The sequence below is a fragment of the Athene noctua genome, chromosome 2 (assembly GCF_965140245.1).
Source record: "Athene noctua chromosome 2, bAthNoc1.hap1.1, whole genome shotgun sequence".
In the NCBI taxonomy this organism is placed as follows: domain Eukaryota; kingdom Metazoa; phylum Chordata; class Aves; order Strigiformes; family Strigidae; genus Athene; species Athene noctua.
This window is the reverse complement of record NC_134038.1, coordinates 36,981,103-36,997,964: the sequence shown is the minus strand read 5'-3', so window position 1 is coordinate 36,997,964 and position 16,862 is coordinate 36,981,103. Positions and strand designations below refer to the sequence as shown.

At 39.0% G+C, this 16,862-nt stretch overlaps 1 protein-coding gene across 2 annotated transcripts in view; it reads right to left on the bottom strand.

The window, feature by feature from the left end:
- The window catches only part of NCOA2 (nuclear receptor coactivator 2), a 197,138-nt gene that overhangs the window by 109,896 nt on the left and 70,380 nt on the right, over positions 1-16,862 (bottom strand). For both annotated transcript variants that reach the window (XR_012633103.1, XM_074898853.1), the window contains exon 3: positions 15,822-16,066. The gene's annotated coding sequence lies outside the window, so the exon portion shown is untranslated. The remainder of the gene's footprint in view (positions 1-15,821; positions 16,067-16,862) is intronic.

Genomic DNA, 16,862 nt, shown 5'->3' with positions numbered 1-16,862 from the left:
TGTAAGTGGTCACGTCTACAAACATGGGAAGGGCTGGTGCTTGGTGCCAATCAGCTTTCGCTAATCTGCACCCTACCAGTGCTCCCGCTGCGCCTCGGGATTGACCATCAGGAGGTCAAAACCATCCCCTGAGCCAATGTGGGGCACAAAATCACGTTCCTGTCTCCCTCTCTTCTGCTAAAGACTGGTATCAATCTAATTTTCATGTCTATGGAAAACAAACGTGTAGAGTTACTGTGGGGTTTTTTCATTTTCAAGGTATTTGTTATGTCACATACGTTGTGCAAAGCTAGCGATCTCCACAGCTTGTGAGGGGAGCTGTTTGAAGAGAAAATCTCTCTCAAACACCTTGGAAGCAGGGATATTCTGAGTTCCTATCTCGTTTATAGATGAAGAGAGACAAGTGCAACACCTTCTTTGTAATAAATATTTCACCTTAATTTTGGTGCTTTATGTAAAAAAAAAAAAATTACCTAAATCTGCATCTTGTCTACTACTCCACTAGCAAGTTAAATTTATCAGGAAAAACAGTTCTTTTAGCTAGATCTGCATTAGCAAATTACTACTTTTATTCTCTAGTTACACAGCCAGCACTTAGCTTGGTGAGCAGTACAAAAATAACTGTTATGCTATAATATATGTATTAATATATTTGTAATGATTATACAATGGTTTAATGACAAGTTTAAAACATCTCAGTATCCAGAGTATTCCTGTAACAATTCTCTTGCAGTAACCTAAATATTACTGGTACAGTGGTGATGGTGCTCTCTTGCCACACTAATTTCAAACCCGAGTTAGATGAGCTAAGTACTGACACTGGTGAGTGACGCTTCGATACAGGACAACAAGGAAAGATTCCACCAGATCTGGAAGGTTGTCTTCTGGGAGCAGAAAAAGCCCATCATGCTCTACTTCTCTCTGTATGCAAGATGCAGCTTAAGAAAGGATAGCTTTTGTCAGTTACTCTTTCAGAGCACATACAAAGGAAAACTAAATTAGGTATTTAGATAACACTGAAAGGAAACTAAGCTTACATGTGCTGCACACAGGCGTTTCACCCACTTACCAAAGGGTAGATAAGAAGTTTTTTGCAACTCATAATGGAAACCTTCGTACTTAGCTTTGAGTGATACCAGAAGAGTAATTTTAACTCTTTATTTCCAGCAACAATTGGGAAGTATGAGCCCCTCTGTTATACTGTGGCAAGAAATAATGATCAAAATTAAAAGAAGAATATGCAAGCACTATATAGCCCATGTCACTGGTTTAAAGGTTTACTATATCCCTCAGTTTTTTGTTCACAAGTTTTATGTTTTAAAGAAGCATACAGGGTTTTCCTTAAGTAGCTATAATTGTTGAAGATTATTTCATTTACTGGAACACAAAACTAGTTAGTCTATTATTTACAAAATAGCTGTAAAAAGTACACATCCTTCAATTAGATTTCTATTTTAATCAGTGAAACCATGGGAATAATCCCATAATATTTCAATAATGTTTCAATAATAACATTTCAGTAATAACGTTTCAGTACTTTTTTGTACTTCAAAAAAAACCCCATGAAAGAACATAATGAGATAAAATCACTTTCTTTCTCAAGTATGAAACCCATCTCTTTAATTCATTTTCCTTTCTACTCCATTATATTAAGAATGTTTTTACCGAGTTGGTTTTGTTTCTTTGCATCTCCCAAGTACAACAAATCCAGAATACCCCTTTGAAGTTGGTACTTACAAGGCAGAAAGCTGGCCATAACTGCCCCTATTTTCAGGTGAAATAGCTGTCATGCAAACAGCCCCAATTTATAGAAGTCATTAACACAACAGAAACAACCACCTCACACTGAAGAATTATGCTACTGCCTTTAGATTAAGATTACTCAATTACATTTTAATGAGGTCTGTTGGGTAACTCTGCCAACCTACTATCTCTGGTGGAGGCCGGCTGTAACCCCGCAGCCCAGCCCCAGCAGGGAGCACAGGGCAGCACCATGGCTCATGAGCCTCCTCTGAAGAGCTGGGGCTTCAACAGGTCCAGGCAAATTTCAAGTGCAGCTCAAACCTGGATATCTGAAGGCTGCTCATTAGTAAAAGAGGGGAATGCACAGGTGGTGTTTTTAAATGACTAAAAGTTTGGTTTGGTGGTGTGTTTTGGGCTTTTTTTTTTTTATTTTTTTATTTTTGTAATCCCCCTCATACAAAAAATGTAGAAGGAATTGGTCTATGACAGTGTATGCTGTTTGGCATTTGAGTAGTTTTCATTTCACTGTATTTTAACAGCCAGGAAAGTTTCAAAATCTTGTGTGATCAGATCAAACTCATGTGGTAGCAGTCACCAAGCTGTTTAAGTGCCTTAAAGCTCTCAGCAGCAGCTCTTTGCTGCAGGTACAGGCATGGCTAAAATGAATACAATTTGTCTCCAAAAAGAAAAGAAATTAAACCCAGCAATCTATGTACAGTACAAGCTTCAGCATGATTTAAGAGGAAAAAAACCCAACCAACTACTCTTTATCAGTATTTGAAAATTCTCCCTTCCTCCAAAAAGCATTTTTCAGTCTCTTATTTAGCTTATTACCATATGCTTGCAATTTCTGCTCTCTGTATAAGTTATTCTGGAAAACCAAAGGAAAATTTTTGAGAACCACAGATATAATAAAATAACCCCCTCCATGAAATGGTCTAAAAGCTTGGATTGCTTCTGCTCCACCTCCCCACATCTGGCACACGCATCAGATTACAGGCCAGAAGGCAAAGCGAAGAGACGGAAAGGGAGATAGGGGCTGGATCACAACTAGAAGGAAGCATGCATTCTCTAATTCAGACTTTTTTCACAAATGCCGATACGTCAAAGTGTGATCGATAAAAGCAAACATGGGAGAAGTCCATGCATGTGTACACACAAACATTGTTCCCCCTTCCCGCTCCAATCAGTTCCCCGAAAGGCAGTCAATTACACGAAATACGCTTGGATGACTTCAGAACTATCATTCTGTGCCAAAAGTGCAACTGTGCTTCTGATTTTGTTAACGGACAAAATTCACAGGAAAACAGCATTCATTCATTCATTCATTCATCTCTAATTCACAAGACTCACTTTTTCTAATTCGTGAACTATTTCACAGGTATGAATAAAACCGAGAGACACTGCATCATTTAAATGCCACAGTGTTGTCAAATAAACAGAGTTTATCAACTTGTCTTTTTGCTATTTCAGTTTTGCAAACTTAAAACTCAACCAGGAAGATGCATGCATCTATACAAGGATGTAAGGAGCTGATTTGGAGTGCTGTTTCTCAGACCTCCCTCTGTAGCCACATTCTCCTTGTCCTTTCAGCCCCACATCAGCAGTCCAACAGCATAAAACTTTCACTGAGTCTTTCAAGGTTAGCAATAAATCTGCTGCAGTCTGAATTATCAAAATTATTCAGACTGTTCAAATGATTTTTTTGTTCCAAATGGGCTTGGCACGCTGGTCAGGAACTTGTTGAGTCAAACACAAGCAACAAAAGTGGAATTCTTCTTGCTAAGCTAATTGATGGTCCTACAAAAACAAAACACGCAACTGCATATTCAAAACTTTCAAAGACTCACTGTATTACAGTTACGGAGTCCCTTCCCCTCTGTGCCTAGTGTAATATGATCGTAATTGCTGTGAAAGGGCGAGAGACCGACTATATGTTAAATCCTGCCATCTGTAGGTGCTTTACACAGTTCCATTTGCTGCTGCCGGGTCAAAAGTTTACCCTATTTTCGCTTGTTCATAACCAATCACAAGTCTCTGCTATGCGTAATCTTTGACCCACTCTCAAAGCAATTTTTGTATTATACAGTCATATGATTACACTGAAAAAACCCCACACATTTTACTAAGAATACACTTCTTGTTAGTTAGCTTCATAATTATTATTATTATTATTTCCATATTCAGCAAGTGTACTGTACCGACCTCATTCTTCCCTGTTAACTCCCTTGGAGCACAACTATAGTGCAATCAATTCTCCCTGCAAAATGCTCCAGCATTTCTTGCTAGTTGCAATCCAGAACCACATGCAAGACAGGGCTGGAAAGCATTCATGGTACCTTTTGTTTTAGAAGTAGGGGGAAGCAACTTCTCAGTTTGTCCTAATAGGAAGAGAAGATGCTCTGTAAATATTTAAATTAATGTTCACAGTGAAAATAAAAATGGTCTCTGAAAATTAAGATTCTCATAAGAATATTCCTACATATTTACCTTAAAAAGTAAATCTGCAAAAATATACTGCGTGGAAATGTTTATGCTGCTGCTACTACTATTACCATTATATCTAAGGAACAAGTAGTTCCATGAACAACAGAATTAATTAAGCCTCATCACCCACAGATCTACACCTCCTGGTTTGTTGACTTTGGTCTCTAGAAAGGTGAAAGCTTTGACCAAATCTTTTCCCACAGTTGGGACATTTGCTTAAACTCCCTCTTTTCCTAATACCAGGATTCCCAGTCAACTAATAAGATTATTTTCATGCTGTAACCTTTCCCTCTGTCAGGGCACCTTTAGGTGCTTCCACCAATACTCAGCTACTTATTTTCACAAAAGTTGTGGTATCTGAATTTTGAGAGCTCCGCTGTGCCAAAAAATGTGATCGAAATCACCAAAAGGTTCAAGACCTACAGAGGGGAGATGAATGGATGTGTGTGCCTGTACACAAGTGCATGGTGTGACTCCATGAGCCATGTTTCCATAGGAAATGAGACTAAAAATGAAGGAGAATGTTTGACCTTATTGTAATTTCACAGAAAGCTAATTTAGACGGACCAAACTAAACAGCTGGCTATACAAACAGATCACCTTTTGCAAGACAGTTTTCAAAGGAAAACAGACATATAGGCCCCATTTATCTTCTAATAGAAGACATAAATAGATACTTTTCCACAGACATGTTTTTTACTATAATCTATGAATTGTGATAGATTTGTAATCCTTTAATTTTTTTTAATCTAGCATTTATGCGAGTGTGTTCTGTCTCCAAGGATATAAACACAAGTCACCACTCACATGAATAGCTGCATTGCTCCATTTCACGTTTGACTCTTAGATGCTAAACCTTTCGTAAATGTAACAGAGAACAAAAGCAAGCCCATGCCACTGAGATTAGTTAAGTAACATATACCAGAGAATAATCAAATAAGTAACAGCATTAAGCCATTTCTAAGCAGGTCATAAAATATTCAAATACAAAATTCAAAGTTATGAAATCCAACCATTTACTAACACACAGAATAAAAATTACCCCAAATAAATAAATAAAAATATAATATAGACACTAAGGCCAAACCAGTCCATCATCTCACCTCTTGTACAATAAAGACCGTAGGATTTTACTTAGCAGCTCCTAAAGCAAGTCTGATACTCTGGCATCCACCAGTGAAGTTTCTTGCCTTGATGTGTTGTTACGAACAACCTGCCCATTTCAGAACTGACCATGTCTGGACATACACGTATTGTCAAAAGTGGAACAAACAAAATATGCACTTCTAAACCAGCATCCATGCTTGGAGGTACTTCCATGGCTCTGTTCTGCAAATACAGTTACAAAAAAGTTGTTCCATCCTCAATGAGCAGTCATCCATCTCTAAAAGCTTTAACAAACTTCCAGACAAGACCTTTGGTCTATATGCCTACCTTGAATAATTCTCCATGTGCCCATAAAGATGCTGCATTTTCTCATTTTTGTGTCCCTTATTAACAACAGTGTCCCTTACTAACAACAGTGACAGAAGACTAATTTAAAACCCTGCAGAAACAGAATTTTAAAGTGTCACAACTTTACTGAGCCCTGTAATTTTTCTTGCTGTAGGAAAATGTAGGAACTCTATCTGAAATGGAAACCAGATTTCAAAGAACAAACAACAAACAAAAGTTGGGAGAAGCCCTGAGACCACTTTTTAATTCTTAAAGATAAGAACTAGAACCTCAGAGAAATCTTCCGAGTAAGAATATTGCTAGCTAGGAGTCCCACCAGAGTAAAAATACACAGGAACTGAACCCAAGCTGTTACACGCTCTTTAATGAGGCACATCTCTTTAGAATGCTATCCATCAAGACATATACTAATAAACTGATCAGTATCAGTCAATGCCTGATCTTTAGAAAACAGAAAAAGCTACTGGTAATGTCGTATTTCTCCTAAACAAACAAACAAAAAAGTAAAATAGAGTCTACATTTTACAGCAATGAAACAGATTTATCCAACTGGAAAACATGTCGGTATATGTGACTTTATATATAAATATTAAATAATTATAAAATTATTGATACTAACAATCATACACCAGACATTAATTATTAACTATGATATAAAATTATATACAAGATAGATGTTTCTTTTATACATTATATACATAAATATAAATAAATAAAATGTGCCCACATATACACACAGCATTCAGACATCTGTTAATAGGACTGGTGTCACCTATGATCCAGGCCAGGAACAAGTGAATAGTCTTTCATCCAGGGGAAAGCAAGATGAATGATGTTTAGAGGAAACCCACTCCACTCAGCTTACCAGCAGCAAAAGGGCAAAGAACAGTGGAAAAAGCCTAGTATAAAAGAAGAAACAAAGAAAACAAGGTGACAGAACTGACTCTTAAGAATGCAGATGGGAAGGGTGAAGGTACCCAAAGGCCTCTACATGTCTGGACACAGAGAAATTTTTTACCTTGGCAAAAAAAAGTTTGATCAAGAGCAGAGCTCAGACAACTGCAAGGGACAAGACTGAAGGAGTGAAGGTTAGAACTTCGGAAACCTCACTCAAGGTGACCCAGTAGCATGGAAACACTATAAAGCCATTTGCTACTTTGTCTAAGTTTGTCCATCTCTCCTCATTTTTCTACAACGCAAAAAGTGACTGCAGAAAGTTTGCAACTGAGCATTAATTTATCCTATTCTTTATATTACTGGGGCAATTTGGAGAGTTCAACACTGATCTCAGCAATTTGGTTAGGTGACTCATGAGCACCCCTGAGTGCCCCATTCCTGGTAAGGAGAAAAAAAATCTGTCCCCATCAAATAGATCTTTCCTGTCAGAGCCAGAAACCTTAGAGGAGTCTGATGAGGCTCAGGGGAATTCACAAGCACCTGGATTTCAAGTAGGTCCATAGAGCAATGACATGAGGGAACTGCTTTGATTCAGTTTTATTTAAGAACAAGTCTCCCATATATACTAGAGGTGAGGCTAATTGCAATAACTCTTTACATCCAATGCATGCATTTTTCTAATTGACTGTATTTGAATTAAGTAATACAGATTATTTGTATAAATACACATACACAAAAGTAACTTAAAGGTTTTTCTACCATCAGCTGAAAGAAAAGTAGTAAGTCAAGCTGTTAAAGCTAGCACCCTCTTTGTACATGATTTTTGTATTACTTCATTTTCACCTGAACCATCTTCATTATTGCAAGAGCTTAATGGTTTCCTAAGTGTGAAAATTCTTAAAACAGTGAACCTGAAAAAATACAAAAGTTAAAAATTATAAATAATACAAAAATCTAAATCTTCTTTCAGTATTTAACCTTATGATGATAAAAATACACAACCAAGTGTGGAAATAATTCTTAGAGCCATTTGTTTTGGATGACCTGCATAGATTAAAAGGGTATTCAGCGCTCTCAGGTAATAGGTATCTGTATTATCTCAGGATGATAAAAACTTTATAGACTATCACTGTGTGCCAATGAAGAGTACATGTACAAATGTTTGGGGTTTTTTTAATTTTTGGTTTATACATATACAGAACTTTCCAGCTTCCCATGCTCTTTTCAGGCTTATCAGTTACAGTCTCAAATTAATTTTGAAATTCCCCTAAAAGGCAATACAAAACTATAATATCAAAATCCACTCAAAAATTAGTATTTGACTTCTCATATGGCAATTATAAGTTTGAATCTGAATTACTTCATATGGAAATGAGATGCTTTTTATATGGCATGGTAACTTGTAATTGATAAGGGCATTTTTAATGAACTGTTTTAAAGGATGTGGGTTTTTTATTAAGAGAGTTTGCTTATTACAAGGGGTTTGCAATTATATTTTGGTGGTGGCAGAACCTCCCCCCAGCTAATTCTCACAGACCTCACTTCCTAGTCCCCAGGTCACTAACCTGACCAGCCTGCACATGCCACAAGTAGCTATCCTAGAAATACTGTCAAGATGCCATCATGGAAATAAGACCGGCCTTTCTACCCGGCCCCTTCCACTGCACCTCCTTCCACTCCCCTGGAGGCAGCCCTCTAAACTGGATTGTGGCAAGCCTCCAATTGTTGCTGGGCAGCATTTGCTGCTGCAGAGCTGCTCTCCATCTCCTTTGGTAAAAAGCAGAGCAGATGGAAATTTCCTGTAGGCTGGTCTTGGCCCACAGACCACTGTTTGGACCATACTCCTCCACGAATAAGAGCAATCTATTCATTGCATCGAACTGACTGGCCCTACTGTCCTCTTTTACAACGCAACCCCATCCAATCCCCTAACTCAGTGATAAAACACAGTGCAGCATGAGCACATTTCATTGCCTGTGCTTGGGTTAGGAACTAAGCCATGAAGGAAAATATGGCCATGTCACGCTAAGCAAAGAAACACATGAGTAACTCTGGCAAGCACCTAAGATAAGGCTCTTCTGAATGTCTGAAGGTAATGTTATATTGATGTTATAATAAATTATTACCTACACACAGACACAGAGTAAGCAGAAGCAGCAGCAGAAGCTGTGCAACCATCCTCTTTGGAGTGGCAGCTGTATGTTTTCTTAAAACATTGGAAGATGAGAATAGGAAGGAATCTTTTATACAACTAAAAATGTTATAAACCTTGCTGTGCCCTGAAAGTTCCCAAATTTTATTTAGAATGAAAGAAACACTTCAACATAGCTACAACCCATGTTTTTTCGGAGGACGCAAAGGAGTTCTCACTTTCATTGGTCTTCCCTTGTCTCCCCTGCTAAACTACAGCTAAAACCACTAGGGAGCTTGAAGCAGAATTCTGTCCTGATTTCTGTTCCTTTCACAGTTGCTGTCAGATGTATCCTGGTTTTCACATGGAGGCTGTTAAGACTGCTTTTGCTTTTAAAACTCCATTCAGAAAGATGAGTCAAGGTTCTCTTGTCATCAATGTAGCTCTTCTGGTTGTTCCACTGACACCAAAATGGGTTAGTCAGCTCTTCTTGAAGAAGAGAAAACTGGGCATTACAGGATGAAGTAGTCCTTTTAAAGACTATTAACTTTCTTGCATAAAGTCAGAAGATGGTCACTGTGAATGTATGATATTTTGTAAGGTCCTGAGGAACATCTGACAGTTGAAGAGGAAAGCTAGGAAAGGGAAGGGAAATGTTTCATATTAAGTTTAGGACAGAGTAATGTTTGTTGAGCTCTGCCTTAAAGCTTCTCATGGCTTTGCAAAATGGTGTGCTTGTGCTATCTCTCACATGGAGAAAAGCCTCTCTCCAAGAATCCGTCACAAGAAGAAAGCTCCGCTGTTGATTACTGTATGCAGCAAGTGCTGCAGCTTCAGTAACCAAGCAGAACTTCCCTGGAGAAACTCTCATGGGAGAGCTCCCTTTCCCTGGAAAGGCTCCTCATCAGCTCTTCCCAGCAAGCAAAGTACATGGGGAATATTCAGTAGCTATTTGCTGCTCAAGTGCCTGATATCAGCAGAGACAGAGAAGTGATGACAGGCCCTTTCTGGATGAAAAGTTAGGGGTCTCCTCAAAGGCCCCAAGAAGCCTAAAACATATTTGAACCAACCCGAGAGGGTATAGGAGCAGAAGAGGAACTCTAATTCTTTTGTACTCATGCTTTTCTGCCATACTAAGTGCATGAGCAGAGTCAAAGGCAGGATGGGTGAATTAACTCAGAAAAAAGCTGTCCAAAAAAGCTGAGCAATCAGTCTTCAAAAAATTAATGATAAAAGACTTTGAATAAAGCCAATTTGTAATGGAATGTAAGAAGGGAAGTCCCTAAAGAGAAAAACTGTCTACCAGCTCTGCAGCAGGTTTTGCTGCCCCATGCAGTTTACCATGGCAAGAAGCCAACTTGGCAAGGCTCGCTCTTCTCCAAGGAGCCTGGCAGTGCTCCAGCCACACTCACAGGTCTCATTTCTGCTGCCAAGCTTGAGGGGCAATCGAAGATCCTGTTGTGTGAATCTGCAGATCTGGTTATGACCGAGAATATTTGTGTTTTAAAATGTTCTTAAGCAAGTCGAGTTCCCTCTGTTTATACAATGACTGAACAGGCGAAACAGAATACTTAACCCAGCTAGAGAAAATGAGCCACAGATTGTTAATTATATGGCTATTTGCACTTTGACTGGAAGAGGAAGTAAGCTGGTTATAACTACTTTGGGCTTTACTCCTGCAACTGCATTGAAACCACATTTATGACAGCTGAAACTATGCAATTTTATATAAATGCGGGTACTTCCTGTTTTTGAAACAAGTCCTCGGGTACCCACCCTTACCTCACGGTAATGTTGCTAGAACCAAAACTTACTAAATGCGCTCAGTTTTGAAGACTGGTCTTAAGATACTATTTTACTATTTTTAAAAGCGTACATAAAATGCATATATTGGACTACTACTGTCAAGCATCTCTATTTCTAGGACCTAACCATACTCTTTAGGCATTAGGATACACATATGTTTTCCACGTGTGAGACTGAAACGCCCAGCTGTCACCCGGGGCGTGCTCAGTCCTTGGTGACGTGGTCACGGTCACTCTCGGACAGGGAGAGAGGCGTGTCGCATTGCCCTGAGCAGGCAGGCTGCACTCTGAATTATACACTCCAGCAGATCTATCTTTTTCCATTCAATATGCAGTATTTCAAATAATTTGTAATAGCAGCTTTGTTATTTTGCAGCGTATGGTATTAATTCTTCATCGTGGCAAGCATACATTCAATTTTATAGACACTGAGTATGGGGAGTAACACAGTCCTCCTGGCATAAATCGAAGAAAATCGTTATTTGACTAGAAAATAATTTTGAAAATACCATTTAACAACCCTGATAAGCAGCAGTATGTTTCCTGTGCCTTTTCTCTTACTTTGCTTATTTATGTTAATTGGATCTCACAAACCAAACTTCTGCAGTGAGTACAATTACATAAATCAGCAGTCTGCTTTTCCATTGACAGTCATTTTCCTAAGACATTACAGCAGGAAGACTGATCATATTGTTCAAGTGAAAAGCAAATGCATATCCAGTAATTCCTGATGATAAAATGTGATAATTATTACTTACAAAAAAACCCCCACCCATTTACAATGTATTCCTCCAGATTTAGTTCATGCGATACTTGAGAGTCAAGTACCCCATATAAATGCAAGATATTTACAGTCAAGAGCACCAAAATCCTTAACACAGAGAAGTGTCAGCATTTCTACTACCTTTGTTTTGCTCTCCAAGACCACAACCTCTTATTTCTGACCATTAGACCCCACCCTTTAACTACAAGAATTTGTAAGCTTTGCAGCACATGAACAATTACACACCTCTTCGTTTCAAACCAGAAGAAGATTAAATAAGGATTCCATTTAAAAGTCCTTATGTAAAAACCTCCAACTAAAAGAAACAGTAAAGTTAAAATTTAAATTCAATTACGCCCAATTTATTGATTTCACTTAGCTTCAGAGTAAACACAGTGTACAGCCTAACTCATGCACTGTAAAAACACTTCCCTTGGTAGCCTTATTCCTGCCTCAAGTCAAGGCATGGTTTCAAAGTGGCAGACAAGCCAATTTGCAACTAGAAGAGGCTGATCCTTCTGTCCCTCTTCCAGGTCATCTTTAGCACAGACATTCGTCCCATTCTACAGTTAGCAAGTTCAAAGAGTTAAAGAGTCAGACAAGTAACCCAACCAAAAAAGCAGTTAGCTGACCGCTGACTCCCTGAGCCAACTCACCCCAGTCGTGGTAACAGCAGCACTAGCACAAAGAAGATGGGGTAATACCTCAGCAGTGAAGGTACAAGTCACACTTCTGGAAGCTGTTAGACCAATGTTAGATGGAAGGATGCTGAATTTGTGACATCTCCACAAAAACTGGCCCTGTGTTCAGCCCCCATCCTCCAAACAAGGAAGGACAGGACATTGGAAAATCTAATTCATGGGGTGCAGTCCAGATCTCCCTTAAGAGCCTCACTGAGCTACAGACACAAAGTCTCAACTCCTCTTTTGACTTTTTTTTGACTGAAGTCTATTGTTTCTACATAGAAGTGCTCAAGTCCAGATCTCTGCAAACTTATTCCCAAAAGTAACATGAGCATTTCTCATAAGGAAAAAAAAAAAAAGACTTAATGAAGGCAACCCAGATTAGCTAAATGATACATCATAGTGGAACAATTCTGCTGTTAAAGATCATGCAGATGTTGTGATGGAGGCAAAGAAAGCCTTTCTTTAGCTACAGCACAGCTGCTGCATACAACTTCAAAAAGACTTGGCACAGGACTTCAGCCACAGAACTTCCCCCTCACTTAATTTCATGCACGTCATCTGAAACTTCGGCGAGCTGCACCAAGGACAAAACTGACACAAGGGGAGTTTGGAACATCTTATCAGCAGGGAGGCAGCTCCTTGCACTGCCAATACTCACATGCACCTTCACAAAACTCAACTATACATCTCCAGTCCTCCTCAATCCAGCAACCCCTTAAAAGCAGTACTATTCTACACTTGTGTCCGTCTTATTTATACTTGCATTATCTTCTAAATAAGACAACCGAATTACCACATAATTAACATATATTAAAGCTTCAAAAATAGCAATAATAAAAAGTAAAGGAAATTATCTGCTAAAGTAACATTAGGAAGTATTATCAACTTCTGTTCAAATCCTTCATTCACTGAGCCACTCTGAACAGTTAGACACTCTGACCACAAAGCTGAAAATGCCACAGCTTACAGTGACATTGAATGTACATGATTGAGGCCAGTCTTGTATTTTCTAAATAATATATGCACTACAAAGAAAATATATTACATATTCACTGTCTAAATTCAAAGTTCAGCTTTCCCCTTTAAATGTGTCAAACTATTACAGCCAGTTACATGTGGTATACAAGAACTTGCATTGATTTGATATATTTAACTGTAAAGCACATAGAAATTAATTCATTTGATCTGCATATTAACATTACACTTACTTGTGATTTCCTTTCCGTGACGATAATGATAGATGTACCTGAGAAACCTAAACTGCTTTAAGATGTATGAGATTAAATTAGAGCATTCTTGATGCATAGGAGCAGAATCATAGAAACTGTTTTTAATTTCTCCCTTTCTCTTGTTTTGTTTATTCATATGACATCAGCTTGTTGACTCTTATGACATTTTTAGCTTCCACCAAGTGAAGTCATAAACCAATTTGTCACCTACAGTATTCTTCCCACAACCATGAAGTTATGAAGAATAATTAGTCCAAACAAGAAAATTCTCTTAACATTCAAACTTCATAAGTAAAACAGAACTGAAAAAACTGCAGAAACAAGGAAATACAAGCAGAATGCACCAAAAGAGGTGTTTTTTTTAAAAAAATAATAAATTATTTTATTGCTAAGAAACGGATAAAAAGCTGGAAATCCACAACTTTAAAGAATATTAGCAATGTTGATTAGAAACAGTGAAGAAAACTCATTAAAGCAAAGGTAAAGCTGGAAATACTAGAAATATTAACTACAGTATTACTGTATTCATGAAAACGTAACACTTCAAAATGACCTACTTTAATAATAGTAAAAAAATGAAAGAATATGGGCACTAACCCCCCAACTCTACTGGCTTTATAAAACACCATCTACTTCTCAGAATTAGTAACAGACTCATGAAACTGAACCAATTTGTTCAACAGATGTTTCAGTTAACCCAAAGGAATTTTACTTTTCTATTGTAGAAATAGAGCGTGCCGAATAAAATTCCACTATTATTAGCAGCTTTCAAAATATATTAGCTCAAAATTAGCTTCCATTTCTATTCTTTCTTTCTTTCACATAACAGAAAACATTTTCCATACTGGATTAGATGTGCCACCGAAATAAAGTAGGCACACTGATAACACAAGTCGCCCTCCTCCTCTCCCCCGCCCCCCGTTTTATGGGATATGCAGAAACGGCAAGAGTTTTTATTTTTCTTGGCGTTCCTCTCTCCACATTAGCCGATAATCTTCCCCACGTAGCTCTGCCAGCGCACTGCCCCGCAGGCCCACAACACCCCTGCTGTTCCAGTCCCGTGCTTTTCTCCAGCAGGCTCTCTGAATTGTGTGATCCTTTCGTAATGTGTGCTATTGCATCAGTCTAATTGCAACATAATTTTCAATGTTCTAGGTAAAGCAAATAATTTCATTTTTAACTTCTGCTCATAAAATACAGATTGTTTCTTCTACCCTCCCCCCCCCCTTTTTTGTTTATGTTTAAAGATTTAAAGAATGACTTGCACTGCACAGCAGTAGTCAAACAAAAATATCTCAGGTTTTCTTAGAAAGTAGCACTTAAAAATATTTCTCGGCACCTGAAGCATTACTGCAGCCTTTCACAGAGCCGTATGTAGTAGATCCCCCATGAGCAGGCTGGAAGGGGAGCGTGCATTCTTACTCTGTGTATTTAATATAATATTTAGCCATTACCAGAGCTTCATAGCTTTTACTCTCACTCTCTCTCTCTCCTGCAATAGAGACTAACAGCTTATCTGGCAAACACAGTACGTTTCCAGGCACTGAAGACACGCTTTTTGTTAATTCATAAAATATGATCTAATGTTAGATATTTTGCATCCAGGTTAGCTAAGTTAAAACAATATTTAGCTTAACCATGCCTTGGCCAAAAAACTCTTTGTTATCTACTGATTACAACAGCATTGGAGCTAGCTATAGACATCACAGTGGGAAAACACAAATCCTGAGCCTGAAGAAATGCAGATGAAATCCTGACCTCATGCCATTCTGATAGTGGACATTACAAACACTGTCTACTTTGCATCTGATACAATAACCAGGCACAAGAGGCATGTGCCTGCGATGAATGATGAATTTACATGTCATTTTGGTTTTATGTTCATAATATTATCTGAGTTGACAGCATCAAAAAATACTGTGCTTCTCGCACCCCAAATCATATTATGTGATACAAACATCTACACAAATACCAATCTGCAGAGGCAAGCACTCACAAGAGGAAATGTCAGAAGTAAGTTTTAGAGAAACCTAAACTTTGCCTTTGTTTGCTTCTGTGGCATGGTATACACTACAGTTATGTCATAGCATTTCCACAGTACCTCTGCTTCATTCAGCGTACAGAATTACCGCTAATCAAAACAGTACTCTGTTTTACTCTCGGTATTTGGCGTATGGTCCGATACCTTATTTACTGCGTGCTACTCTGATTTTTTTCAGAAGATAGAACAAGTAATTTCTTTGTGAATTCAATGGTGCAGCCGTGTGCTTCACCAACATAATGGGTTAGTCCTACTGTTACTCTGTTACTCCTAACTTAGAATAACTGTGTTATTGCTAACTTCCTAACTAAAACAGTGACAGCTTTAAGGTCAAAATGATTCTCCAGTTCTGAAGACAACTTTGTCTCCAGTTTGGCATAACTCAGACCTAATTTTTTCACAGCACTTAGCATTACGTTGTGCTTTATATAGCACTTTCAAACCTCAACCCCCACTGCCTCACTCGCAGTTATCAGTGCTCAGCACTTTTCCAGATCAGATCCAAAGATCTCAAGTCATCCGCGAGAAAGCAAGACACATACAGTTAGCAAAGACATGAGAAAAGCCAGAATTGAACAACTTACCTAGCATCACCTAGGAAGTCGGCAGCACAGCCAAAAAGAGAGTCCCGTTCGCCAGGGCAGCATGCAGCTGCACAGAGCACCAGAATGGCTTCTGCCTCCCGCGATCCCCTGCCTCGCCTGCCACACGCGTCCCGACTTCTGCTGGAAGTGAGGCAGGGGTACTACAGAGAACAGCCTTCTCCACCACATCAACCAGATTCATTCCCAGAGCAAGTCCATTCTGTGCACAGCACAAAGCAGGGGTCCTGCAGAAAAACACAGCATGTCAGTGCACAATTAAATACTGTTAAATTGTAAGGTTTCCTCACGAGGGGCCAAATGAAAGAGCATTGCAAAGACAAGCTCAGTTTTGACATTCTTTGACTTGGACACTGCCACACTGCAAAAATTCGTCATTTCCTGAAAAAAGAAATCAAGATATCAGAGCTTGTACAATGGAGTCACACTGACACCTACCAAAAAAAAAATGAGTAGGGTCAAAATCTTTAGATATACCATGCAGCTCTTGTGGCAAAGGAGTAAACTGGTTGTAAATGCAAAACGTTTCTCTGCATGGGGACTAGCCATATATGACGGTTAAAAACATATTCTCAAGGAGCTTCTACTGAAATCAAGGAGTGTTTATTTATATCCAAAGATCTTTATAGAAAAGGACCTTCCAGAACAAACTCCTCTGCCTGTTTTCCTCAAGCTATATCCTCTGGCCTATGTTGATTCAAGCCCTGGTCCCTCATTCTCACCTTCAGTGCCCTTGCCAAGTGTCTCCTCGCCCCCACTCCCCAAGGCTTTTCACCTCTCCTGGCTCAGTCACTTCCAGGTTGGCTGGCAGTGCCACACTCTCCCCCCCTTGACTTCCCCTCCTTCCTCCCTTCTTCATTCCCCAACACACCATTGTATTAACTCTCACTCTCACCCTGGGGTCTGTCTCCTCTGTTCACAGTCTAAGGTATTTTGGAGCTGGGACTGTGCCAGGGGCCCATGCATGCCAGTGCCCCACGGGTGTGCTTCTGACCCTCAGGCACTGGGGTACAAGCATCGGTT